Source organism: Pseudophryne corroboree, chromosome 3 (assembly GCF_028390025.1).
Source record: "Pseudophryne corroboree isolate aPseCor3 chromosome 3, aPseCor3.hap2, whole genome shotgun sequence".
Taxonomy (NCBI): Eukaryota; Metazoa; Chordata; class Amphibia; order Anura; family Myobatrachidae; genus Pseudophryne; species Pseudophryne corroboree.
The window spans coordinates 188,323,716-188,351,239 of NC_086446.1; the positions used below are offsets into that span (position 1 = coordinate 188,323,716).

Here is a 27,524-nt window from a genome sequence, read left to right on the forward strand (position 1 = left end):
ATATAATTTGTATACGGTCACATAATAGATAATTTATTGGAGTATGGGGGCTTCAGGGTCGGATTATAGGCGGGTGAAAAGGGGGTGGTTGTTGTCCAGGGGCCCCCAAACATTGAGTGCCCCCACACTGCTTCAAACATTGCCCCAACTGGCGCGCTCTGCACATGCCGCTGTGTCGACCGATTGCAGGAAGCCACAGGGGCAGCTAAGGTATAATGGCTCAGTATCGTCTGGCACAAGTGGCAGCAGGGAGAGTAGTCACTTATACGTGCTGGGGAGCAGCTGCAGAGCACAGTCTCTGTGCTACCCAGCATCCACTCCTCACTCTGTACCTGGCTCCTGGAATCTTCTAATAGCGATAACTCAGCACCCTCCCTGCCTGCCTCTGACACTGCACTCTTACCATTTTTGTAGTGCGCGCCGTAGGCGCGCATTATCCCTTTATGTAGAAATGGGAGAGAAGGCGCAAATTTATAGTTTGCAGGGAGGCGCCGAACACCCCAACACCGGCCCTGCTCCTAACCCTCTGTTCCACGCTCTCTATGTACCCTGTCTGTGTCACCCATGTCTGTCTACCCCTCCCCTTTAGAATGTAAGCTCTCATGAGTAGGGCCTCATCCCTCATGTGCTTATTCTTTTTCTTACTTTAATAATCTTCAACTGCACTAAATCCATCAGTCTTCTGCCACCTGATACTTATTCCAGTGTCATCTGCTGATGTAGCTATGTTTATTTACCCAGTACTTGTCCTATATTGTCTTCAACTGTAAGTTGCTGTTTACCTGTTTTGATTATTTGTTTATGTACTCTGTAATTGGGCGCTGCAGCAGAACCCTTGTGGCGCTATATATATATAAAGGATAATAATAATAATAATAATAATGTCACAGAATAGCATTATGGGATCCTGGCCAACATGTCTTTAGTTTGGTAAATTATGGGACCATGTTCTATTTATCACTTTTTCTTTAAAACTGCTAAATTATTAAAATGATTTACTTATCTGTAATTACTGTATTAGCATATTCTGCATTTATGAAAACCTGAGAAATGACTGTGTCCTGACTTTGAGTTGTAGTAAATATACGGATGACATAATAATTGGTGTTTTCACATACTAAAGGCAAGTGTTTATGGGCCCATAGGGTTAAAATGCTGCTCGGTAATAAAAATAATCACAAGTAATTGGGTTAGATGGGGGTCATTATACATTCATTATTGACACCTTTGTGCCCGGCAGTCACTATATAAACACTCTAATAACCATGCCATTGATAACAAAAGAAGACTGGATTTTGTGGCTGTTATATAAACTATGTATTTATTCAGCAAGGAAGAAGTTAAGGTATAACAGGGAGAAGCAGATGAGACAGCCACATGTTTAGCGTCTCCAAGGAAAACAAACACGAACAGAGAAGCAATCACGAAATAGCAGGCGCCAAGATTTCTCTCCTACAATGGAACAGCATCAGGAGCTGTGCGTGTTCTTGGCAATCCAATCTATAAATTGATTGTAATATACGATGTGCTGCATTTCATTGTACGTGATGTAGCAGCTTCAAGTACCTCTGATCCATCAGCATCTTGCTGATAATAGCATATCTCCATCTGCTCCTGAAATTAATTAACCCTTCCCTGGCTTTGTGGCCTACAACACAGTTCCTAGCAAGTCATTTCCAGCCTAGCAAATTGATTGCTCTAGTTAAAAACAAACATAAAAAATAAGAATGAATTAGAATATAAGAGAAACAACACAACATGGCATATGTATCATTCAAGTACTCGTTCACAGTTGTGTGCTGCAATAACATACAGAATCGTATTTTATTTTTTTGCAAAATATGTGACTGCATACCAAGAGAATTTGTGAGGAATATAAGTGTGTCTATCTATCTATCTATCTATCTATCTATCTATCTATCTATCTATCTATACATATGAACATGAACATATGTGCATATATACACACATAAGCTTATACAGTATATGCACTGTGTTACGTATTTGCAGTGATAGTTTTGTGAGTGGCGACATCTACTGGATGGCATTAAATTAACATCCTGTATGACCTACAGTAATCCACACTAAGGCAACGAACCAGGTAAAAGAAATTCTGCTCTTAGCACAATACATAAAATAATATGGTGTTGTTTTGTTATGTTATTGATAAGCATGTTTTTTGTGTTGTGTAAATATTTATTGCTTTATTAGGCTGTCTGTGATAAAGTTTCCTTTTGTAGCCTTTTTAGGAAAACGAACGTGCCAGTTTGATGCTATTTCAGCCACTGTCATTATTCCTCTCCTGGGCAGTGATATGACGGATAGCAAGAGTAATGCAAGGACCATGGAGACATTATTAGAAAATAACACAAGGATAGGTTGCACCTGTAATTGTTCATTTGATTTCACTGGAAATATGGTGCTGGAGTGCTAGCTTGTCTGACTCTGAAGCATTTTACAACCTGCACTTAAGTATGTAAATTACGATACTGCTTAGACAGGCCGTCTGCTCTCTAGAGACAGCAGGGAGAGTAATATAGATTGGCGCATAATTCACAATAAGCCTGCAACTATTCTGTAGTGTGATTAGACAGATAGTGATGCGATATAGATATATGTATGAGATAGGGATCCAGTCAGGATCCCTGCTGTCGGAATACTGACACTGTTTGGAATGCCGATGCCAGCATTCCAACATGGATTGAAAAATGGGATAAACAATAATAGGATTTTGGTACCTACCGGTAAATCCTTTTCTCGTAGTCCGTAGAGGATGCTGGGGTCCACATTAGTACCATGGGGTATAGATGGGTCCACCCGGAGCCATTGGCACTTTAAGAGTTTTAGAGTGTGGTCTGGCTCCTCCCTCTAGGACATAAGAGAAATAAGACTTTTATAGCTAGGCATGGCTTAACTCTGGAGAGCAGTCGCAGCTTTGCACAGTTCCTGCTTTAATAACACCTTTACACCCTCCCAGTCCGCTCAGACCCGTTCCCCCGTTCTACCCCCGTTCTACCTCACCGCTATATATACTCTCCCACCCGCCCTGCTGCTGAACGCCCGTGGCCGTGGAATCGGGGAGCGCTGGTCCCCGCGTCGGGGCCTCGATTTTGGTGAAGACCCGCTGGACTTCCGGAAGTGCGGCGGTGACGGCACCCGGACCTCGCTCACCTCCCCTGGCAATCACCGGCCTGATTGTGACCTGCGGCCGGCCACGCACATCCCGCGATTGCCTACACCCACTGGAGAGATCTGCTTGAGAGGCTGGTGTCTCTACTCTCCTCTGCACGGCAACGGGACCCAGTGGCTATCTTCCTCCCCACTGCTGTTACAGCCTGCGCCAGCGCTGATCACAGGGGATCATAGGAGAAGGCATTTATAGCTGCACCGCACACCCCATACCTCTGCTGTCTCTCCCTGCTGTCTCCCTAGGCGTGACCGGATCTGCCCGTAGTCGGGCCCTCCGAGGGGGGACAGTCCTGGCTGCATGAAAGGCTCTGCAGGAGACCGGCTGCTGCACCGTCACCAAAGCACCGGAGCTGCCTGCTGACCGTTAATAGGGTGCCGTAACCCGCGTGCCCGCCTTACCGCTGCTCTTTTAGGGGAAGCCTCCAGAGCTGAGGCCGCAGACACCTCCCACCCGTTACAGCCACCTCTAGGTAAAGTGACAGGCAGATACCCTAGCTCCGGCCGGAGCACATATATCCCGCCATCCCTCCTGCAGTACTCCCCCTCCTGCTCATTTACAAATGGACTACTGCCTCCTTCCTACCTTGCTTATCTCTCCTACACCGTGGCCATAGCTGGGGCCTTCACTTTTTCTGCATCCCCCCCCTGCAGTTTACGGTGACCGGCGGCCATATTGGCACCACCCCTGCTGCAAGTGGCCTAGAGACTGAGACAGAGGGAGACGGGAACTGCACTGAACTGACAGCTGCTCCACAGTGCGATGAGGAACTCTCCCCTGCCTCCCGCCGACCGGATCTTTGCCCCTTCCTATCCACAGAACTACGCGGCAGTAACTGGAGGTCCACTACTGTGCCTGACGCCCTGATTTATTTCAACCGCAAGGCTCTCAAGCCTCCCCTCACCTCACCTTTCATTTCTGGCGCATCTTGATCAAGATGAGACTGCACTGGGGATAATTGCTTAATATGTGAGACCTGCTACACCCTTTACTATTCAGGCTCTTTGTGTTTTGCTACCACACCCCCACTCGGATTTCCCTGTATGGAAAAGTTCCTGATTCCTTTGCCCGTAATGTCCGCAGGCACTACTCAGCACTCTCGAGAGGACACCCCATGTGGCGATTCATCCGACTCTGCTCACTCGACTACACGCTCGCTTCCCCAACGCTCCCGCAAATCACGACCGCTTCTTAAACAGCAGAAGATTAAATATAAAGACCTGCTGGCGGTATTGGGACCGCTCCTAGATGAGAAGTTGGCGGGCATTAAAGAAGCCATCGAGTCCTCTTCGACCCTGCTGAGTCAACATTCTACCCGCCTTGATGAAGTGGAACAAAGGATATCGACCCTAGAAGATAATCTGGAAGAAGCCCAACGTTCTTTACATGCTAAGCAGCTGGAGGTCTCGGACCTCTCGGAGAAGCTAGATGACCTCGAAAAAATTGCAGTAAGCGTATTAATCTACGGATCATAGGTATCCCAGAGTCGGTGAGGGGTCGCGAACTCTCGGACCTCCTCTCGATAGGCATTCCGGAACAACTGTCTATGGATCTGAAAGGAGTTCCCCTCGTCATTGAGAGGGCTCATCGAGTGGGGCCTGAGAGGAAAAATTCTTTGGGATGCCCTCGCCCGGTCATCATGCATATCCTAAACTATGCAGACAAAACGAGACTCCTCGACCACTACCGCAAAGCTGCTAGCCTATCAATAGTGATCGCCTCCTCATCTTTCAAGACTTTTCTACATTGGTGGCCACAAAACGCAGAGAGTTTGCTCCCATTTGCAAACACCTCTTTGATAAGAAGATCAGGTTCTCATTGCTCTATCCCGCCCGTCTCAGGATTTTTGAAGATGGAGGACCACGTTTTTTGAGGACCCTGAAGAGGCCAAGTTGCATTTTGCTGTACCTGACACTTGATTACTGTTTGTTTATGTCTGTCAGTAGCTTGCCGCTACCCGAATCTGCGTTCGGGTTTCACATAATGTTTTAGTGAAGTGTGATCAGTTCACACTTTTGATCTCTTCCCTGTACTTTTTGGTGTTTATAGATGTTTTTGTTATTGTTTGTTTGTCTTGTTAGTCTTACCTGCCTGGGATGGGACCTCCTCCCCCCATTGGGGGATTCCCCCCCCCCCCCCCCCGCGCTCGCTGGGACGGGGTGGGACCCTATTTTATCTTCCACGCTCCTTTCCTATTCTTTTTTCCGGTAGGGGTGGGTTGACATGTCTTCTGACACCCACCCACACTCTCATGTAGACGGAGATCCAAATGCTACGCTACTTCGTATTGTATCATGGTTCTTAATCATCCGGTAAAGAGGAAGAAGGTGGTCTCTCACTTGAAACGTATGTCTCCCCACATTGTATTCCTACAAGAGACCCACTGGTTAGACGATCCTAGAAATACTCTACGAGCCCCTTGGATAGGAGAATGTATTTCGTCCCCATACCGTTCTAAGTCTAGGGGGGTAGCAATACTGTTTCATGCCAATCTCCAATATACTGTAATCAGAAAGCTCTGTGACCCTGAGGGTAGATTCCTATTGTTGGATGTATGTATTAATAATACGGTTTACACCCTTCTCAACGTCTATGCTCCTAACATTTCACCCGATTCTTTTTTCGCAGACCTTTTAACGAATCTCTTTACCTGGGGCAGCCAGAACTTGATTGTCGGCGGGGACTTCAATTTAGTGGTCGACCCATCCATGGACAGATCTAGGGTAAGTGCCACCACTACTACGATTCTTGCACAACTCATATCCTCTTTCTGCTCCCAGTTGGATCTATTGGATCCCTGGCGGGTATTTCATCCTACTCAAAAAGACTACTCTTTCTATTCTCACCCTCATTCTTCTCACTCTCGGATTGACTATATCTTTACTGTTGCTCATCTCCTTCCCAAAGTCACCCACACTTCCATCGACAACATTATCATATCTGATCATGCCCCTATATCTCTCCACATACGATTAGCGGTATCCCCCCATAGCTTGCCCCATTGGCGTTTCCCTACCTATCTACGCCATTCCACTGATTTCCTTCTTCATATGAAGCAGTCTTGGCTCAACTATAACTCGGATAACAGTGATCAGAGCTTAGACTCGCCAATCTTCTGGGGCGCGGCCAAGGCCGTCCTCCGAGGACATGTCATGTCATATACTCACTCTAGACGGAAGAAATTTTCGTCTCAACTACAGTCCCTGAGCGCAACGCTTACCTCGGCATACAGGAAATATTTCCAATATGATACCCCCGCCCACAAAGAGGCTTATCTTTCGGCCAAACTTATTTATGATACATTCCTCACGGAATGGGCCCAATTATCTTGTGACTATCAACGCAACAGATTTCATAGGTGGGGCAATAAATCGGGCAAATTACTGGCCAACCTGATCAAAGGCCCTAAGTCCCGCACATGGGTAAACGCAATCAATAGCTCGGGCTCGCTGAGCACTGACCCTGACACCATCTGCACCGAATTTAGGGACTTTTATCAATCTCTGTACACCAAAGGCCCTGACGACTCGGTTGCCAACCACTCTTTTCTGGAAGAGGCTGCTCTCCCGGTTTTGACTCAGGAGGCGAGAGACTCTCTAGAGAATCCCATTACGGTTGAGGAGGTTGTTGACGTCATTAAGACCTTACCGAATAATAAAAGCCCTGGTCCTGATGGATTTGGCGCAGACTTTTATAAAATGCTGTGAGATGAGCTGGCTCCTACCCTTACGTCTCTCTATAATGACATTCTTACCTCCAAACAAACTCCAATTAGATTTAATGAGGCCACGATTATAGTCATAGCGAAACCTGGAAAAGATCTCTCCCTACCTGGCTCTTACAGGCCGATTTCTCTCCTCAATCAGGACTTTAAAATTCTTACGAAATTAATGGCCAAAAGATTACAGCTCTGTCTCTCTTGCCTTATATAGCCTGCGCAGTTGGGCTTCATCAAACATAGGCAATCCGTGCGGGGTATCAGGACCGTATTAGCGGCCATTACATATTCGAGTACTCACAATATTACAGATAATATCCTCATTAACCTTGATGCGGAAAAGGCTTTCGATAAGATTGCCTGGCCCCATCTCGCTAGAGTTTTGTCTTACCAGCAATTTGGGGATAACTTTCGTGGTTTAGTCGATTCCATTTATGCCGACCCTACTGCGCAGGTAATGGTTAACAACACTGCCTCTTCTTCTTTTGTCCTTGAAAGGGGGACCAGACAGGGATGTCCTCTCTCCACTCTCCTTTTTAATCTAGCCCTGGAACCTTTTATACGTTATATCCTCAACCTCCCTGATTTCCGAGGTATTAGGATTGGCAATAAAGAGGTTAAACTAATAGCGTTCGCGGATGACATTCTTCTCTTTACCTCCAATCCGAGACAATCCGTCATGGCATTGCAGAACGCCATCTCTTCTTTTTCCTCTTTTGCAGGGTTCTCGATCAATCTTGACAAATCAGAGGCTTTGGCTATCTTTCCCCAAATTGTTACAGGATGGGACACTCCTTTTCCATTTCGGTGGGCTCCCACTCATATCACGTATCTTGGAGTCCTTCTTCCTTCTGACCCTGCTCGTATTTACTCTGATAACATTCACCCTATTCTCACCAAAGTCCAGACAGAATTAGCATTGTGGCAAAATCTACCTCTCAATCTTATGGTTCGCTGTAACTTTGTGAAAATGGCTAGCTTCCCCAAATTGCTCTATGTCCTTCAAATGGTACCCATCATGCTCTCTAAGTCTGACCTCTCCCTCCTTAACTCATCCATATCTAAAGTCATCTGGGCCAATAAGAGACCCAGAATTAGTTTCTTTAAATTGTCTCAGATGGTGCAGAATGGGGGACTAAATCTGCCAGATATAGAGCAATACAACAGAGCATGCCTTCTTCGTTTTGCCACGGATTGGCTCAACGATACATCGATCTTTACTGATTCACTGATTGACTCCCAACTCTGTTCCCCTCTGTCTCTTAGTTCCATCCTACATGCATCCAAATCTGATTTGTCGTCTCCTTTTTTGGACAATATACTCCTAACCTCCACTGCTGCGGCGTGGAGATTATCTAGGAAATCTTTAAAGTTACAGTACACTTATTCCTTATTTCTTCCCCTAGTCGGAAACCCACATTTTCAACGGGGCCAGGCCTCTTACCCTTTCACTGCCTGGCACGCTGCAGGAATTACACGAATCGGTGACCTTCTCGACTCTGGAAAAAAGCCACTTACTTTTGCTGAAGTGCTAACCAAATATGACATCAATCCTAGCCATGGATTCTACTTCTTTAAAGCCTCACATTATATACATTCAGTCCTTTCTCATCTTTGTGCATCCGACTTTGTCAATAGCCTGGATACGCTCCTGCGCTCCGGGACATGCTCCATCTCATCTATCTATGCCCGCGTTCGTACAGAACATATTCCCGAAACTGACCTGACCCAAGTACTCACATGGTCCTCTCAAATTCCCTTCATGTCCCCAGAAACAGTGATGGACAGTTTTAAAACTTCCCTTAAACTCATCCCGGCTAGCTTATATCAGGAAATGTCCTATAAGATCTTGCACAGAGCCTATATCTCCCCAAAGAGGAGCCATTTGATGGGTTTATCGGACTCGGCGAAATGCTTGAAATGCTCTGCGCCAGTAACCGACCTTATGCATTGTTTCTGGCATTGCTCCCTTATTCAAGGGTTTTGGGCTGAGCTGCAACTATATGGCGCCTCCGAGTTGGGTTTACACTTTCAATGCACTGCCTCTTGGGCTCTCTTTGGTCATACCCGAGATCAGCTCGAACTCCCCTCTCAGGATACGAAATTGATAATGCTTCTATCAGCGGTAGGCAGGAAAGCCATACTCCCAACAGTGGATCTCTGATACACCCTGTCGAAGTCAAAAAATATTACAACACACACATTACGTACAAACACCACATAGATGGCCTCTGTGTGCGTACGTGTTCGGCTGTGCGTGCACATATTCGCAAATTGCGTATGGTCGCTCCCGCGGTCCTGCGCATTAGAGCGTGGTATGAGTAATTACAGTGAAATTTGTACTCGCATGGAAAAGCCACAAAGACATATCATAAATCTAATCTATATATTGCATAAATCCCACACTGTCTGCTTTTTCTTCTAAATAGCATGAAGATCGGTCACACATAAATTAAAACTCCCAGAGACTAAAATACAATGGCCTTATTTACACTAAAAAATATATAGAGATAGTCTGGCGCTATTGTTACTGCAAGAGTGCCTGCTGCTACGTTCCAAAGACTTGGTTCATAGCCTAAAAATACACAAAGAAGAAACACACAAAAAAGAACAGCGCTGGCACTTTTACACTACAAACTCATTGATTTAATATCATATATTAAAATACATCTTACACACCCATACCATATAAAACAATTAAAGTATATGACAATTAAGCTATATAGCTTGCAGGATAAATCCTGCTTTATATACCGAACCAAAGAACTTTTAACTGTTCCTCACTAATTACTTATATATGTACAGCTGGATATTTAAGCTGAATGGTACCATTCAATGCATATGTCCGACTTATGACTCTGTTTCCTTAGTTGTTATAATAGACACTAAGCTTTGAAATTCTATGAAGAAGGCAAACACCTTTGTTTACTAGGTAGCTGAGTTTCTATTTAAAACAATAAGACAATACCCAGGAACCTAAGCTGCGAGAAACTCAATTAGCAAATAGCTAACCAAAATACAAACCAGACATTTAGAAATCTGAGATATTAACATTCATAGTTTAAACTCTTGGAGATGTATGTGTTTGTATATATATATATATTTATATATATATATAATTCCTAACAAATTGTAATAGCAGGAGTATGTGTGTGTATAAATAATATATATATATATATATATATATATATATATGAGTATGTTGATATATGTGTATCTTGAGGATGGAAATAGATAATCATATCATGTGTGGGATCATATTGTTCAGAGTCACGTAAACATTAATCTGATGGGAATAAGAATATTATTATATATTACCACATTAAGTTATTAATAATACCAGATTTATGTATGATTAATGTGATGGGTTTAACTGGTCATGGGGCGGGAACTCAGATGCAAATAACAGAAACGACATCTCAAGTCCTAGCCATCGCCGACTTCTTGAGCTGTCCAATGATCTCCGGTGAAAAGGATATGTCCCACCCCCGAACCAATGGAAGAAGAGCACACAGTGTCGATTGTATTATGTTTTGATCTACTGTATAAAAGATGCCTGCTGCAGGCCTGGTCACACAAGACTCACAAAATTATCTATCTAGATGACCGAGGACCAGACTTGGTAGCGCGGCAAAATCCAAACAAGTATGTATCATTGACTGTAGCCATTATTCTTTTGTATTGTATTGTATTGCTTTGTTATTGTAACCCCCTTTCAGTAATAATAATACGCTGTGGTGTCGGAACCCAGTAGTTTAATTACAATCTGGTGTCATGTCTTCCTCTCCCTGCTAAGGTTTAAAGTGTATTATTATCGCATTGCATAGCTGTTAAGGGTTCACGGTGTATCATTGGGTGTGTACGCGCTGTGTGTACTTTGTACAGCCAGCGCGGCATTTGTACGCAAAGTCCGTACTCGGTACGGGACTCTGTATGCTAACGGTGTAAAAAGTCTGTAGGTTGCGGATTAAGTATAGCGCCCGCAGCGGCTTCATTTAAAGTGTATGAAATGTCTTTTTAAAGTGTTGCTTTTAGTCCTGTATGAAAATCAGCATTCTCAATTGGGGGCATCATCCGGTTTTCCACATACTCACAGCCTAACAGGTCACAGCAGACTTAATCTATCAGCAAAAGGGCGGAAAGAAAGTATCCTACGTAACCTTTTCTTGGTCGATGGATACACTGAAAACCCTACTTGTGTGCTGATTAAATGACGTCTGCTCTGTATGGTTTGTAGAGATGCTGGTAGAACCCGTAAAACAAACAGGAAAAAAGCTATTTAAAAATCTGTGAATTTTTTTTGGCGCCAAAAGTGTACACAACAAAAGGCACCCATACTTTGTATACCTTCTGTTAGGGTCTCCTGCCCTGTGCTGCCACGTCGTCATGGCAACCGGGAGACAAGTGCTAGTGGAGTAACCTGAGCGCAGCTGATACTCCGGTTCGGGTCTTTTGCTGTGCAGTGGTTATAGGCTCTGTGCACGGCAGGGGATCCGGTGCTGGTTTTTGTGCTCACAGTCTGTGAGGTCTGAGTGGGGCGTGGACAGCACCTGCTTTATAAGGCCTCTTTTCAGGGTAAGCAGATGCTGCTGAATCTTTGTTGGTTAGTCAGTTCATGAACGTTAGCCAGTACTGTGTAGCTTTGTATTTGTTTGTTGCTTACTGCAAATAGGCCTGGGAATTTGGTATTACACTCTGCCAATCCAGACCTAGCAGTAAGACTGGAGTCAGTCGTTTAGCTTGCTGGGGTTCTGTTACTACTCTGTGAACTTAGCAAGTTTGCGGCTGTATTCTAAGACTTGCCTGTCTAATCCTGTCTCACTGTGCTAGGTGTCAGGGGTCAGTTTAGTGGCAGTAAGCTAAAACCTGTGCACTGCAAGTGAGAATTTGGATTGTGGAGATTCTCCTTGTGTCTATCATTCCATCTCTGACCAAGGAGTTTACTGCCACACCCGTTGGTAACCCTTTAGGGTTTTGCTGTTGCCCTTAGCAACAGCATTTCGGGTACTCTACGTATTAAAACACAACATCTTGCTTTTTCCATCTTAGCAGTTCTAATACAAGGGAGATACCCAGTTCCTTAGCCTCTGGGCTTCTCTGTTCACTTTGTGTGTATTTTGTTACCCTATCACCTTCTGTGTACGTTATGTCATATCCCCCAGTTTGTCTGTGAGTCCATCTGTTTTGCATAACAGTTCAAACACCAGTACATTCCTGCAGACACTGGAGTGCATAACAGTTCTGACACCAGTACTTTCCTGCTGGCACTGGTGTGCATAACATATTCAGCAGCCTAATACTCCTGTTGAAATTTTGTGGGAATATGGAGCATACCCCTCAAAATACGTTGCAACAGGTGGTCGATCAGGTGCAGGTCCTGACTCGACAATTTAATGATTTGTCCATTAAAATGCACACCTCCCAGGCTGCTGGCGGAGCTCCCGCAGCAGCAGCACCTGCAGGGGTTAAGGAGCCGAAAGTAAATCTCCCGGATCGTTTTTCTGGAGATCGCTCGCAGTTCTTTTGTTTCAAGGAGAGCTGCAAGCTATACTTCCGGCTTAGGCCTCAGTCTTCTGGGTCGGAGATTCAGCGGGTGGGCATAGTGATTTCCTTGCTACAAGGAGACCCACAGGTCTGGGCATATGGGTTGCAGCCTGACTGTCCGTCGCTTAAAAGTGTTGATGCTTTTTTTACGGCACTGGGCATGTTGTATGATGACCCTGACAAGACGGCCTCAGCCGAGGCTCAGATTTCGATCCTTAAGCAAGGGCGCAGGCCAGTTGAGGTTTACTGTACGGAGTTTCGGAGGTTGGCCCATGATACCCAGTGGAATGACCCAGCCCTGAGACACCAGTACCGAAGAGGTCTTTCTAACCAGATAAAGGACCAACTGGTACAATATCCCTTGCCTGATAGCTTGGATCAGCTCATGCAGTTATCCATCCGGGTGGATAGACGGCTGAGAGAGCGTAGGCTTGAAAGGGAGACTGAGATTTCCTTCCTTCCCAAGGGAACCTCAGACTCTGAGGAATTTTCTGAGGAGCCTATGCAGATTGGGGCTACCCGCCTCTCCTCGCGTGAGAAGATGCGGAGGAGACAGCAGGGGTTGTGTTTGTACTGTGGGAATAAAGGTCATGTGGTAGTATCATGCCCAGAAAAGCCGGAAAACTTCAGGGCCTGAGGGTGATGGGAAATATCCTGTCAGGCCAGAAGTCAGAATTTCCCAAGAAGACTTTTATCATTCCGGTGACCTTGAAGATCCTCGGTCAAACTGTCAAGACTGAGGCCTTTGTGGACAGTGGGGCCGACGGGGTTTTTATGGACAGCCAATTCGCCCTGAAACACTCTGTTCCCTTAGTACCCTTGGCATCGGAAATTGAGATTTGTGGGTTAAACGGGGAACCATTATCCCAAGGTAAAATTACCTCTTGCACTAGCCAGATTTCTTTGTTTATTGGAGCTACACACTCTGAAAAATTGTCCTTTTATGTGACTGTCTGTACTTTTGCCCCATTGGTGTTGGGGTTACCCTGGTTAAGGGCCCACAATCCTCAATTTGACTGGGTCTCTGGGGAGATTCTTAGTTGGGGTACTGATTGTTTCAGGAGTTGCTTGAGCCTTCCAGTCAGGCTCTCGCAGCTAAGTTTGCCAGGATTGCCAGGGTGTTATGCAGATTTTGCGGACGTGTTCTCCAAAAAAGTTGCAGAGGTACTACCTCCCCATCGCCCCTATGACTGTGCCATTGATTTGTTGCCAAATGCTAAGCTTCCCAAGAGCAGGTTGTACTCCCTGTCACGTCCTGAGACTCAGGCTATGGCAGAGTACATTCAGGAGAACTTGGCTAAGGGATTTATCAGACCTTCACAGTCTCCAGTTGGGTCGGGGTTCTTCTTCGTGGGTAAAAAGGACGGTTCGTTGCGACCCTGCATCGACTTCAGGGAATTGAACCGTATCACGATTAAAAACTCATACCCACTGCCTCTCATTTCGGTCTTGTTTGACCAGCTTCGTACTGCCACCATTTTTTCTAAGATTGACCTACGCGGTGCGTACAATCTAATCCGAATAAGAGAGGGGGATGAATGGAAGACTGCCTTTAATACCCACTCAGGGCATTATGAATATTTGGTGATGCCTTTTGGGCTCTGTAATGCCCCGGCAGTCTTCCAGGATTTCATGAATGATGTGCTCAGGGAATATTTGGATAGATTCTTAGTTGTATACTTAGATGACATCCTAATCTTCTCCCATTCCCTGGAGGAACATCGGAAGCATGTACGCTTAGTCCTCCAGAAACTCAGAGACCACCGGCTTGGGGCAAAGCTGGAGAAGTGCGAATTTGAAGTTCAGCAAATCGCATTTCTAGGATATATTATCTCCCCAGAAGGTTTCCAAATGGAGGGTTCCAAGGTACAGGCAGTCCTGGATTGGGTGCAGCCCACTAGTTTGAAGGCGCTTCAGCGTTTCCTGGGCTTTGCAAATTTTTATAGACGATTTATCGCTGGATTTTCGTCTATAGTGGCGCCCTTGGTGGCACTCACTAAGAAAGGGGCGGATGTTGCTCACTGGTCTTGTGAGGCTAAAGCGGCTTTTGCCCGTCTCAAAAGGGCATTTGTTTCGGCCAAGGTGCTGCGACACCCAGATCCAGAGCGTCCTTTTGTGGTGGAGGTGGATGCCTCTGAGATGGGTATTGGGGCAGTGCTTTCTCAGATGGGAGTGTCTGATAATCGCCTTCATCCCTGTGCTTACTTTTCCCGTAAATTTTCGCCTGCCGAGATGAATTATGACGTGGGTAACCGGGAATTGTTGGCTATTAAGGATGCACTCGAGGAGTGGAGACACTGGCTTGAGGGGGCTAAGTTTGTGGTCTCAATTCTCACTGACCATAAGAATCTGGCATATTTAGAGTCAGCGAAGCGTCTCAATGCCAGGCAGGCACGATGGGCTTTGTTTTTTGCTCGCTTTAATTTTTTGATAACATATCGCCCTGGGTCAAAAAACATCAAGGCTGATGCGCTCTCGCTGAGTTTTGCTCCAATCCAGGAGACCACCGAGGAGCCATTGCCCATTGTTTCCCCATCATGTATTAAAGTGGGCATTACCCAGGACCTCTTATCATTAGTCCTTAGAGCACAGGAGCAGGCTCCTCCAGACCTTCCGGTAGGTCTTTTGTTTGTGCCTCCTAGGTTAAGACAGCGAGTGTTCCTGGAATTCCATGCCAAGAAGTCGGCAGGTCACCCGGGTATTGCCAGAACTCGGGAGTTGCTATCTAGGGCGGTGTGGTGGCCCTCGGTGGCTAAGGATGTGGATCAGTGGGTTCGGGCATGTGACATCTGTGCCCGAAATAAGACTCCTAGAGGGGTTCCTGTTGGCCCATTACATCCACTCTCTATCCCATCTAAGCCATGGACCCACATTTCAATGGATTTTGTGGTGGACTTGCCCAAATCCTCGGGGATGACAGCCATCTGGGTTGTCGTTGACAGGTTTTCGAAGATGGCGCACTTCGTTCCACTGGTTGGGCTGCCATCAGCCAGACGCCTGTCTGAATTATTTATGCTGCATGTTGTGCGTCTCCACGGGTTGCCACTTGATGTGGTCTCTGACCGCGGATCCCAGTTTGTGGCCAAATTCTGGAGGGCATTTTGTTCCGATCTCCAGATTTCTGTCAGCTTGTCGTCAGGCTACCATCCGCAGTCTAATGGGCAGACTGAAAGGGTGAACCAGTCCTTGGAGCAGTTCCTCAGGTGTTATGTCTCCAAGTGTCAGACTGACTGGGTTGCTCATCTGTCCATGGCGGAGTTTGCCTATAACAACGCGGCTCACTCTGCTACAGGGATCTCTCCCTTCCTTTGTGTGTATGGGCATCATCCTAAGGCCAATTCTTTTGACCCCGTGGACTCCACACCTGGTGGTTCCTCTGTGGTTTCGGTCCTTAGAGGTATTTGGCGGAAAGTGAAGAAAGCCCTTGTGTCTGTGTCATTAGTGACCAAAAGGGTTTTTGATAAGCGGAAAAGACCCTGCAGCTTCAAATTAGGAGACTTCGTCTGGTTGTCTACCAAGAATTTGAAGTTGAGACAGCCATCTCATAAGTTAGGGCCCCGGTTCATCGGCCCTTATAAGATCACCAGGGTTATCAATCCGGTGGCATTTCAGTTAGATCTGCCCCGTTCTTTGGGTATCAATAAAACATTTCATTGTTCCCTTTTAAAATGGGCGATTAGTAATCCTTCTACCAGTGGAAGACCTTCCCCTCTTCTGATACGTGGCCAGAGGGAGTTTGTTGTTGAAAGGATTCTTGACTCCAAGGTGGTTCGGGGTCGGCTGTCATTTTTGGTGCACTGGAAGGGGTATGGCCCGGAGGAGCGGTCGTGGGTGCGCAGTTGTGATCTTCATGCCCCCAGACTGATACGCTCTTTCTTCTCGCAGTTCCCCGATAAACCCGGTGGTAGGGGTTCTTTGACCCCTCGTCAGAGGGGGGGTACTGTTAGGGTCTCCTGCCCTGTGCTGCCACGTCGTCATGGCAACCGGGAGACAAGTGCTAGTGGAGTAACCTGAGCGCAGCTGATACTCCGGTTCGGGTCTTTTGCTGTGCAGTGGTTATAGGCTCTGTGCACGGCAGGGGATCCGGTGCTGGTTTTTGTGCTCACAGTCTGTGAGGTCTGAGTGGGGCGTGGACAGCACCTGCTTTATAAGGCCTCTTTTCAGGGTAAGCAGATGCTGCTGAATCTTTGTTGGTTAGTCAGTTCATGAACGTTAGCCAGTACTGTGTAGCTTTGTATTTGTTTGTTGCTTACTGCAAATAGGCCTGGGAATTTGGTATTACACTCTGCCAATCCAGACCTAGCAGTAAGACTGGAGTCAGTCGTTTAGCTTGCTGGGGTTCTGTTACTACTCTGTGAACTTAGCAAGTTTGCGGCTGTATTCTAAGACTTGCCTGTCTAATCCTGTCTCACTGTGCTAGGTGTCAGGGGTCAGTTTAGTGGCAGTAAGCTAAAACCTGTGCACTGCAAGTGAGAATTTGGATTGTGGAGATTCTCCTTGTGTCTATCATTCCATCTCTGACCAAGGAGTTTACTGCCACACCCGTTGGTAACCCTTTAGGGTTTTGCTGTTGCCCTTAGCAACAGCATTTCGGGTACTCTACGTATTAAAACACAACATCTTGCTTTTTCCATCTTAGCAGTTCTAATACAAGGGAGATACCCAGTTCCTTAGCCTCTGGGCTTCTCTGTTCACTTTGTGTGTATTTTGTTACCCTATCACCTTCTGTGTACGTTATGTCATATCCCCCAGTTTGTCTGTGAGTCCATCTGTTTTGCATAACAGTTCAAACACCAGTACATTCCTGCAGACACTGGAGTGCATAACAGTTCTGACACCAGTACTTTCCTGCTGGCACTGGTGTGCATAACACCTTCTCACATTGTTGCCATAAGACTCAGATTGCTAGATTCATTTAGATCTGTGTTAAACCGGATACATTTGTTGCTATATAGTTAAAACTAAAATAAATGTTTAAGGAAGTAAGTGTTAAGCACAAATGCAGTCTGGCCTAGTTGTAAAGGTTTATACAGAAAAAACTGTGTGTTGTGTTAAGTGAGCGATTATAGTTAGTATTGCTCACATTTATAGAAGTTGTGGGATTTGTTTTATTGCGGACGTACGGTTTTGTACAAGTGTCTCGGACAAAGTACAGGACTGCGCATGCAGCGTAAGAGACAGGCACGGTCGTGTGTTTACGCAAAGTGCGTAAGAGTACGGGCGCTAAGTACAAATTACACAATAGTGTCATTTAGCTAAAAGGTGGGACAGTAGCCATGCTACAATAGCACAAAACTGCACGGTTTCTAAAGCAGATTAGTATAAAACTTGTTTAAAACTGTATTGCCTCTGGGGGTAAAGCTGCCTATCTGAATGAATTAAAATTTTCTGTACAGAAAAACAAAGTGTATTTGAGTGAGCGAACGTAGGAGTGAGTGGATATTCGAACCCAGGGAATTTGGGATCCCGTTGTGTGGTACACCGAGTGAGTGGAGGCTTGGTGGCGTGAGGCGGCTGACTCATGCTAGTATAAGGTTTAATACGTAAGTCATGAGGAGACTTACACAGGAGCATGGTAGGGAATTGTGAATTGTGTTGTGACCCTTATAGTTTTTTGATACGCTCCGGCTGAGGTTTCGCAGCTTGTGATTCGATTCCAGTGGTCGTACGGCAGATAAGTAACAAGTACCTATATGCTGTGCGATTGGGCCGCGCGTTTGTGGGTGCGATATATAGTGCAACGTGATATCCTTTTTCCGAGCTTTTGCGTAAAATCGCGGTATCATTAGCGCTGTATAGGGCATACGCAAGCGTGATTTGTGTATAATAAAGCGTATAGGGAGTTTTCGCTGGTCTCTCTCAGGAAAATCTCCAACGACAGATACTTTACTGGAAAGTAAATTATTCCTAAAAAACTTCCACTAAATATAGGTCAATAGGTGCCCTAAGTTGGGTACATTGCCTTCGCTATCGACAGTGTATGGTAGTACTGGCCAACGTGAGCGTGAGCGGGTGAAGAGCGCTCAGAGAACTTTCACCGTCACCTTATATTGAGTATTTTGGTGTTTGTGGGAAAAGGCCCACAATTATGGGAGCCAGTTGCTCAAGTAAGGGACATTTAACCAGGGTTCAGGTTGAAGAGCCGCGGCCCAGGGGGTCAGCAAAGTTTAAAGGAAAAAGTATTATGTGTGGGAAATATGGTCCACATGCTGAAGACTTTTTGTCTGAATGGGAACGTATGACTGACAAAGATAGGGTACCATTCCCTAAGGTGGGCAGCTTTGAACCCGAGGCACTGCAGAATGTAAGCAGTAAAATATGTCTTCTTAAATCCAGAAAACAAAGGATTAGACATAATGATTGTTTAAATTTATGGCAGCAAGAGGGGGAGATGCAAAGGGAACAAACTTGTAAAGCACGTTCCAAACCTAGCAGGAATGGAGACACAAACACACCATTACCGACACAGGTCGAAGGGAAAAACATGGCTACAATCAATGGTACATCTGTAAATGATAGTAGTATGCAAGAGCAATGTATTAACCCTAACCTTTGCAAGTTGTATCCTGTTTTGAAGTCTTTTCAAGGTCATAGGTCACTGGAAGATGAAGAATCCAGAAAAATCACAGCTCTCATTCAGGCAGTCACTTTGCAGGAAACTCAGGTGGGGCCTGCCACCCAGTTAGAGCAGTACCAGTGTTCCCCACTGAAAGAACTGGTGAGGTCACAGCTACCAGTAAGTGTGAGACAGTTCATTACACAGAGACAACAACACCTCACAGTAAACAGATTAGGAACGGAATGGTAGAATTACACCCTGTCTTGGAAATAGTAACTTCCAATGGGGGAACTGATAGTCAGGGAGTAATCCTCACCAGGAATAATGCAATGTATTGCCCGTGGCCCAGAGATGAGCTGCGGTCAATAATTTCAGAATTCCCCGACCCTCGGAAGCATTTAGCCAGATGTCAGAAGTTTATCAGAGATCTGGGTAATGCGTATGAACCGACAAACAAACACTGGCGGATATTTTTGAAAGCGTGCCTACCCCCTAATATTGACACCCAAAAATGTATCACTGATTGTAGATTAGAGTCGGATAGTCGTATGACTGAAACACAATCAGGAGAACTTAGAGCAAATTAACATGCAACTAGAGTTGTATTTCCCCACAACTGTTAAGTGGAGAAGAATTTTCTCCATAAAACAGAGGGAAAATGAAATGACATCTGAATATTTCCATCGAGCCCTGCAAATAATGGATAGATACATTGGGGTATCAGATACAGGGAACGATGCGAATTACAGGGAGGTGGCTGTCTCTGTGCTAATGGACGGACTCAATAAGACAGTAAGGGACAGGGTACAAACATCTTTGCCTAATTGGAGAGGGGTCACAGTAGCTTGTCTTAGAGAGTGCGCAATTGAACACCACAAGAATATTGTTAGGCGTAGAAAACAACAGGAGGAGAGGCTGAGGATTGAAAGTATACAGGCTCTTACACCAGAGTCTCATCAGCCTAAACCCCAAAACCCTGGTGGTAAGAAAAGGCCAATATGTTACACTTGTAAAAATAAAGGACATTTTGCTATAGATTGTAAGAGTAGTAGCATAAGGACATAAGGACACCAGTATTTATGCAGTGTGCCTGGTCATGCACAAAGGGTGGAGAATGAGAATACTGGTGAAGGGAGACTGTGCACAGACACGGATATGCATGATGGTGTGACAGCCTGTTGGTGAATGCCAAACCTGACATTTCCAAATCTGAAATTTTTCTTTTCTTTATTTACTATATCCCCCTCTCTTCTCTCATCCAGTGACGGTTTACTTCACACAACTGATAACACACTATAGTAAATTAAAATGAAAAAGATTTGTGTTCTTTACAGCAAAAGGCAGTCTGGAGGGCAAAGGGGTATGGCCAGGAGTCCTCAGGACTGTGGGCAGGTGGACATGGTAAGCCAGTAGCCCCCAGAGCATACTTTCCAAATCTAGCTGAGGTGGCACACGGTCTGACTAATCTAGGCAAAGAGGGTATGTGCAGGCTGATGAGAGTCTACTATTGTGCACCAGGATTCTTTTCTCTTTTCTCATGCAGGTAAGAGAGACATGTTTTGCTTGCTTGAGGAAGAATATTGGAAAGACAATACCAACAGAGCCATCCCATATCCCTCCTACAGACAGACCTTTTCAGGTAATACAAATCGACTTCATACAATTACCACCCTATAGGAATTTGAAATATGTGTTAGTTTGTATTAATGTATTTTCCAACTGGGTAGAAGCGTTCCCTGATGCCACAAATACTGCTATGCTCACTGCAAAGAAAATTGTGCAGGAATTTGTGTGTAGATATGGTATTCCTAGAATAATTGAAAGTGACAGGGGTACCCATTTTACAGGTGAAGTCTTTCAGGTCATGTGCAAACTGATGGGAATTAATAGCAAGCTGCATACTCCGTACCGTCCACAGGCGAGTGCAAAGGTGGAGAGAGTGAACAGCACTATTAAGAACAAGCTGAGCAAATTAATGGCTGAAACAGGATTGTCGTGGCCAGAAGCTTTGCCACTAGTGTTGTACAGCATCAGAACCACTCCCAGGTCTCCCCTTAACCTATCACCCTTCGAAATTCTTTTTGGTCGACAACCTCATGTAATGATAGACCCCCAGGATGATTTGAAATGCAATAATGAAGTGACTGTGAAATATTTGGTTGGGGTGAGCCAGCAGCTGAGAAATCAACAAAGAAATTTAAAGCTGGTGATTCCTGACCTACTGAACAGTAATTGTCATGACATTGAGCCTGGGGATTATGTGATGATTCGAAATTTCTTACGCTCAGGTTGCCTCATAGACAGGTGGGAAGGACCATACCAAGTCTTGTTAACCAGCACGACAGCACTGAAGGTCGCCGAAAGAGAGACTTGGGTCCACTCGTCCCACTGCAAGAAGGTCGCTGACCCGGAGAGAACTCGTGACAAAGAGCAGAGTATAGAGAATCTCGTATCACTGGAGTGTTTGTTCCGGGAAAGTTGAGAGGCAGGACTGTTGAAAGGCATCTGAGCACAGAGAGTAACAAGACCTAGAATGGTTGTCGTACCACTTTCTTTTTTCACCTCCCCCTGCATTTTTTCTTTCTTTTCTCCTCCTTATTTTACTCCTTTCCCCTAACGAAATGGATCGATCACAAGAGACTGCGTTTCGGGTTCTGTTAGTAATTCTGGTTCTGATAAGGACAGTTTGTTTTGGTGAGGGTCCCAGAGAGGTCGAGCAGGGATCTGGAATGGGTTCTGATGGCAAGTATGAATTTGTAGGATCTCAGGATCAGCACATCACTTTAGTAAAGGCTGGCATCAGTAAGCGCTCTGGTAGTCAGGGAGCTCGGAGGCACTGTGAGGGGTTATTGTCTGATGAATATTGTATTTGTAGGAATTGTGAGAATATAGTAGAGGATGGGTGCATCCAGAGATGTCAGTCCAACCTTAATATAGACCGCCATCCGTTGAGTGATTACCACTCACTAGTGGGTAAGGTCTTAAACCAGACAGAATGCTGGGTGTGCTCACAAGTACCTCAAGGTCAGAGTAAGTCAGGATTAGTACCATACCCTTTAGCAATAGATGAGGTACTCGAATTGCGTGGTGGGAGACCGGTGGACAAGAAATTCAATATCTCTAGGCCCCCTAGTTTGAAGCTCCACCAGTATCATGTAGACAGGTCCTTATTGTGTTTTAATATTACCAATTACCGAAAACCGGGAAATTGGGAAGTGACGTGGAATAACCAGACAATGACCTTTGCACATAGAGCTGATAGGATACCCATAGACTCTGAACTTGTACGCCAAATAGCCAACAGTGGGAGGTATTTCCGGTATAGGTATACTCGTGGAAGCAAGACCATGTGGGTTGGAAAAGTATCGCCAGGGTATTATGCTCATATCATCCAGCCCAATACTTGTACTGAGCAGATGGGAGAACTAGGGACTGGTTTCTTTACATGGAAAAATAAGATTTTACTTACCGGTAAATCTATTTCTCGTAGTCCGTAGTGGATGCTGGGGACTCCGTAAGGACCATGGGGAATAGACGGTCTCCTGCGGAGCCCGTCTATTCCCCATGGTCCTTACGGAATCCCCAGCATCCACTAGGACGTTAGAGAAATTTGTAATATGGTGATGTTATATTTTGTCCCCTATGTTCTCCCAGATGATGCCTATTTCATATGTGGGAGGAAGGCGTACAAGTGGCTTGCCCCGAGCTCAGAGGAATTGTGTTATATTGGGAGAGTACTACCAGAGGTCATGACCATAACCCATGATAAAATTAAAGACGTTCACCGCAGTGCTCAGGCTCCTTATACTCATACTCACTATGAACACATCATCAAGAGACAGCTCATAGATAGGGCAGAGCACGCAGCCTCTGATTTGATCCACGAATCCACCGGGATTCAGTTCCTTCTCGCATTAGACATTACCCGTACTGCCAGAGGAACTATAAATTATAGGTATATCCATGCGCTAGCGAACTTGATAGATAATATCACTGAGATGTATGATGACATCTTCAGGTATACGGGAAGGGAGCTACAAGCTTACAAGAAGGAACTGATTCAGCACAGGATGGTCCTTAATTATGTCACAGCCGTGACAGGTGGGTACTGTGTTACTCTGACAACTCAATATGGTGTGAAGTGCTGTACTTATATTACAAACAGCACTGACGACCCAACGGAGATTATCGATCGAAAGATGGACGATATCTTGCAGTTGAAGTGGGAGTTCAGGAGGAAGCACAACCTTACCTTAGCGACTGTGAGTAATGAACTGAATGGCTGGGTCTCATGGTTGAACCCACGCAAATGGTTCTCAGGTTTAGGAGAGTGGGCTCAGAATGTTATTATGAGTGTGGGGAAGTTTCTCCTTTGTATCCTGGGAGTCGTCATAATTATTGGTTCGATATTTAGGTGTGTTCGAATTCTAATGCGGCGCAAGCACGGCACAACTCTGATGAGTCTAAGGAGCGAGGGTGCTGTTATAGCAGCAGATTTAATTTATGACCCATCCATAGAGACAGTGTTATGATAAGGATTTCAAATGAATTTCATGGCCTGTTTCTTTCACCCGTTTTTCTTTTGTTTCCCCCTCTGCCCAGATACATCCATCCGGAAAAGACATCAGCCCTACACAAAATGTTTATGTGAATGTATTTTATATATGTGTCTTATCTTCATCTCTGCAACCTCCAGTTAATGGCACACATAGTCGACAGGTGATATCCACATATACTAGCACTCACATATGTTTCCCCCTCCATGTATCATCAACTAAATGTGCACCCCATTTGATGGAACAAGAAGCCGAAAAGAGCTCAGTAGTGTTTGTTGTCCCATTTACAGACCCTTAATACGGGATGAGAAGGATTTAATGTATACTTCGCAATACCTTGAAGCTTATCTAGAACATATACGGCACGATGATACATGCCCCTCAGACATGGATTCATACATACATGCTTTTTACTATCCCACTAGGTCATACATTTCCCACCTACAACTCTTCCCCAATCATCCAAGCTTTTGAATATATTGTATAGGTAATATTTTTTTCCTGTTTATTGATTAGTTAGTGGCAGTTATTGATGACTGCCAAAGGGTGGACTGTCGAAGTCAGAAAAATATTACAACACACACATTACGTATAAACACCACATAGATGGCCTCCGTGTGCGTACATGTTCGGCTGTGCGTGCACATATTCGCAAATTGCGTATGGTCGCTCCCGCGGTCCTGCGCATTAGAGCGTGGTATGAGTAATTACAGTGGAATTTGTACTCGCATGGAAAAGCCACAAAGACATATCATAAATCTAATCTATATATTACATAAATCCCACACTGTCTGCTTTTTCTTCTAAATAGCATGAAGATCGGTCACACATAAATTAAAACTCCCAGAGACTAAAATACAATGGCCTTATTTACACTAAAAAATATATAGAGATAGTCTGGCGCTATTGTTACTGCAAGAGTGCCTGCTGCTACGTTCCAAAGACTTGGTTCATAGCCTAAAAATAGACAAAGAAGAAACACACAAAAAAGAACAGCGCTGGCACTTTTACACTACAAAGTCATTGATTTAATATCATATATTAAAATACATCTTACACACCCATACCATATAAAACAATTAAAGTATATGACAATTAAGCTATATAGCTTGCAGGATAAATCCTGCTTTATATACCGAACCAAAGAACTTTTAACTGTTCCTCACTAATTACTTATATATGTACAGCTGGATATTTAAGCTATATATATAATTCCTAAAAAATTGTAATAGCAGGAGTATGTGTGTGTGTGTGTGTATACATATATATATATATATATATATATATATATGAGTATATGGATATATGGGGATATATGTATATCTTGAGGATGGAAATAGATAATCATATCATGTGTGGGATCATATTGTTCAGAGACAAATCTGATGGGAATAGGAATATTATTATATATTACCACATTAAGTTATTAATAATACCAGATTTATGTATGATTAATGTGATGGGTTTAACTGGTCATGGGGCAGGAACTCAGATGCAAACAACAGAAACCACATCTCAAGTCCTAGCCATCGCCCACTTCTTGAGCTGACCAATGATCTCCAGTGCACAGGATATGTCCCACCCCCGAACCAATGGAAGAAGAGCACACAGTGTCTATTATATTATGTTTTGATCTACTGTATAAAAGATACCTGCTGCAGGCCTGGTCACACAAGACTCACAAAATTATCTATCTAGATGACCGAGGACCAGACTTGGTAGCGCGGCGAAATCCAAACAAGTATGTATCATTGACTGTAGCCATTATTCTTTTGGATTGTATTGCTTTGTTATTGTAACCCCCCTTTCAGTAATAATACGCTGTGGTGTCGGAACCCAGTAGTTTAATTACAATCTGGTGTTGTGTCTTCCTTTCCCTGCTAAGGTTTAAAGTGTATTATTATCGCATTGCATAACTGTTAAGGGTTCACGGTGTATCATTGGGTGTGTACGCGCTGTGTGTACTTTGTAAAGCCAGCGCGGCGTTTGTACGCAAAGTCCGTACTCGGTACGGGACTCTGTACGCTAACGGTGTAAAAAGTCTGTAGGTTGCAGATTAAGTATAGCGCCCGCAGCGGCTTCATTTAAAGTGTATGAAATGTCTTTTTAAAGTGTTGCTTTTAGTCCTGTATGAAAATCAGCATTCTCAACCCCCTACGCTGTCACTAGCTACTTCTAGACTACTCTTCCTATTCACGATGGACTGGCTGGAAATGACTCTAAATAAAGAAACACTGAGTCCTACATTATTCCAATGCTGGGGACGATTTATAAACCGATTGCCCACCCTGACGAAATTGGCTATTAAGCAGGGCTTCCAATGTCCCACATGGTACGGCCATCAACTCCTGACTGATAATCCTCCCATCTCTCTCCCGTGACTACATAATTCTCTCATCTTCCTTATCTTTCCCATTTCCCCCTCCTCACTGCTACACTGCTTGCTGCAGCTTCCCTTAGCTTTCCTCGCTTCCCCCCCGCTACATTTTATCCATGCGTCTCCGTTGTCTACATGCTTTCTCTCGCTCTGATGATGTCTCCATGGATGGGTCGGCGATCCCTATGCCCCGGCAGGTACTGTTTTTCCTATGTTTTTCTATTTTGTTTTTTTTGTTTTATTAGTTTTTCGTTCTCCACTGGGGAGAACGCATTAGTATGTTGAACTGTTTATACTGTTTGTATTTTTGTTTTTGTATCTGATTGACGAGCAGTATTTTTGTGGAGTGGCTTTTTTCATAATTCTTGCAATTGTTTCGTCTACAGCTCGGTTATTATATATTAGAAAATGGAAAAAGTGAGGTTTTCTTCTAGGCACTGATATCCATATGATTAGAAAGTATCTGTCGCAATATATTTCTGTATTAGGCTGGATTCTATGGCTACTTATGACATTGACTGTTGTATTTTCTAAACCTCAATAAAATATATGTTGGAAAAAAAAAGACTTTTATAGCTGTTTACCTTAAGCACTGTCTACCTTTTACCTATCGACCTTTTGACCATGTCGACATAATGTACCATATGGTGTTGACCTATTGACTGTCTATCTAGACAGTAATGATCTATCATCCGGATACCATAAATAGATAGACAGATATGAATTAGATACAGTGACATGCAGGGAGGTCATCGGCTGGGGTGGCACTGGCTAGTAACCCCAAGGGGGGTGTGGCAGTGGGTTAACCCCAAGGGGGGTGCGGTGAGCTGCGATCGGCTCGCAGTGTCCATCTTGAATTTCAAAAATTCTAATTCCTGTGGCAATTTGCATGCTGACCACTTTACAAGGGCTATATTTATGGTAAGTTAGGGAAAATAAGAAGACTCTTTTTTTAGGGGCAATCTTTTTAACCTTATTATATATAATTTTAATATAATGTGAGAAACTTAAAAAAGTAAAATTTAAACAAATTGTATTAGACCACTTGATTAATAGATCATTTTGAGTAAGTCATATACATTTCTTAAATACGTATTTTCTTATTAAATCGTGTAAGGTGAATTTTTACAGGTTAAAATGGGTACTAACCCAATGAATGGATTTTGTAAATATTTATTAGTTTTGTGTTTTTCCCACTGTGACAAGGAGCTCCTTCATTTACTGGAGTTCGAAATAAAGGGCTTATCCAAATAGCATGGGGGTATATATGAGTACCCTATTCGCATACAGTTATATGTCTATAATAGTTGACAGAGTTACAATCTGTAGTATACAAGGCATTCACACTATGGCCATGTTTCAATTCAGTGACAGTTGAATAGTGCCAGGAATTAGCTACTGGCGTTATTCAATACGGCGCCATGTGACACCGAATTACGGGATTTCTTCTCGCACCTCCGGAGTGGTGCCAGCAGAAATCTGACAAAATTACCGCCGCGATGATGATTTCTTCCCTTAGCGCGGCGAAAACAGCGTCTCGCCGGGCACTTAAGTCGGAGAATGCTCGTTCTCCCGACAAAACA

At 44.5% G+C, this 27,524-nt stretch overlaps 1 long non-coding RNA gene across 2 annotated transcripts in view; it reads left to right on the top strand.

Annotated features, from left to right (window-relative positions):
* Nucleotides 1-2,066: 2,066 nt before the first annotated feature.
* LOC135057577 (uncharacterized) overlaps nt 2,067-27,524 on the top strand; it is a 58,474-nt gene continuing 33,016 nt past the window's right edge. Inside the window, exons 1-4 of one of the 2 annotated variants that reach the window (XR_010244214.1) lie at nt 2,067-2,101; nt 5,816-5,910; nt 20,552-20,647; nt 23,611-26,452. This is a non-coding gene — a long non-coding RNA (uncharacterized LOC135057577). Of the gene's footprint in view, nt 2,102-5,815; nt 5,911-20,551; nt 20,648-23,610; nt 26,453-27,524 lie in introns of those variants that run through there. The other variant, XR_010244215.1, reaches the window with a different exon arrangement.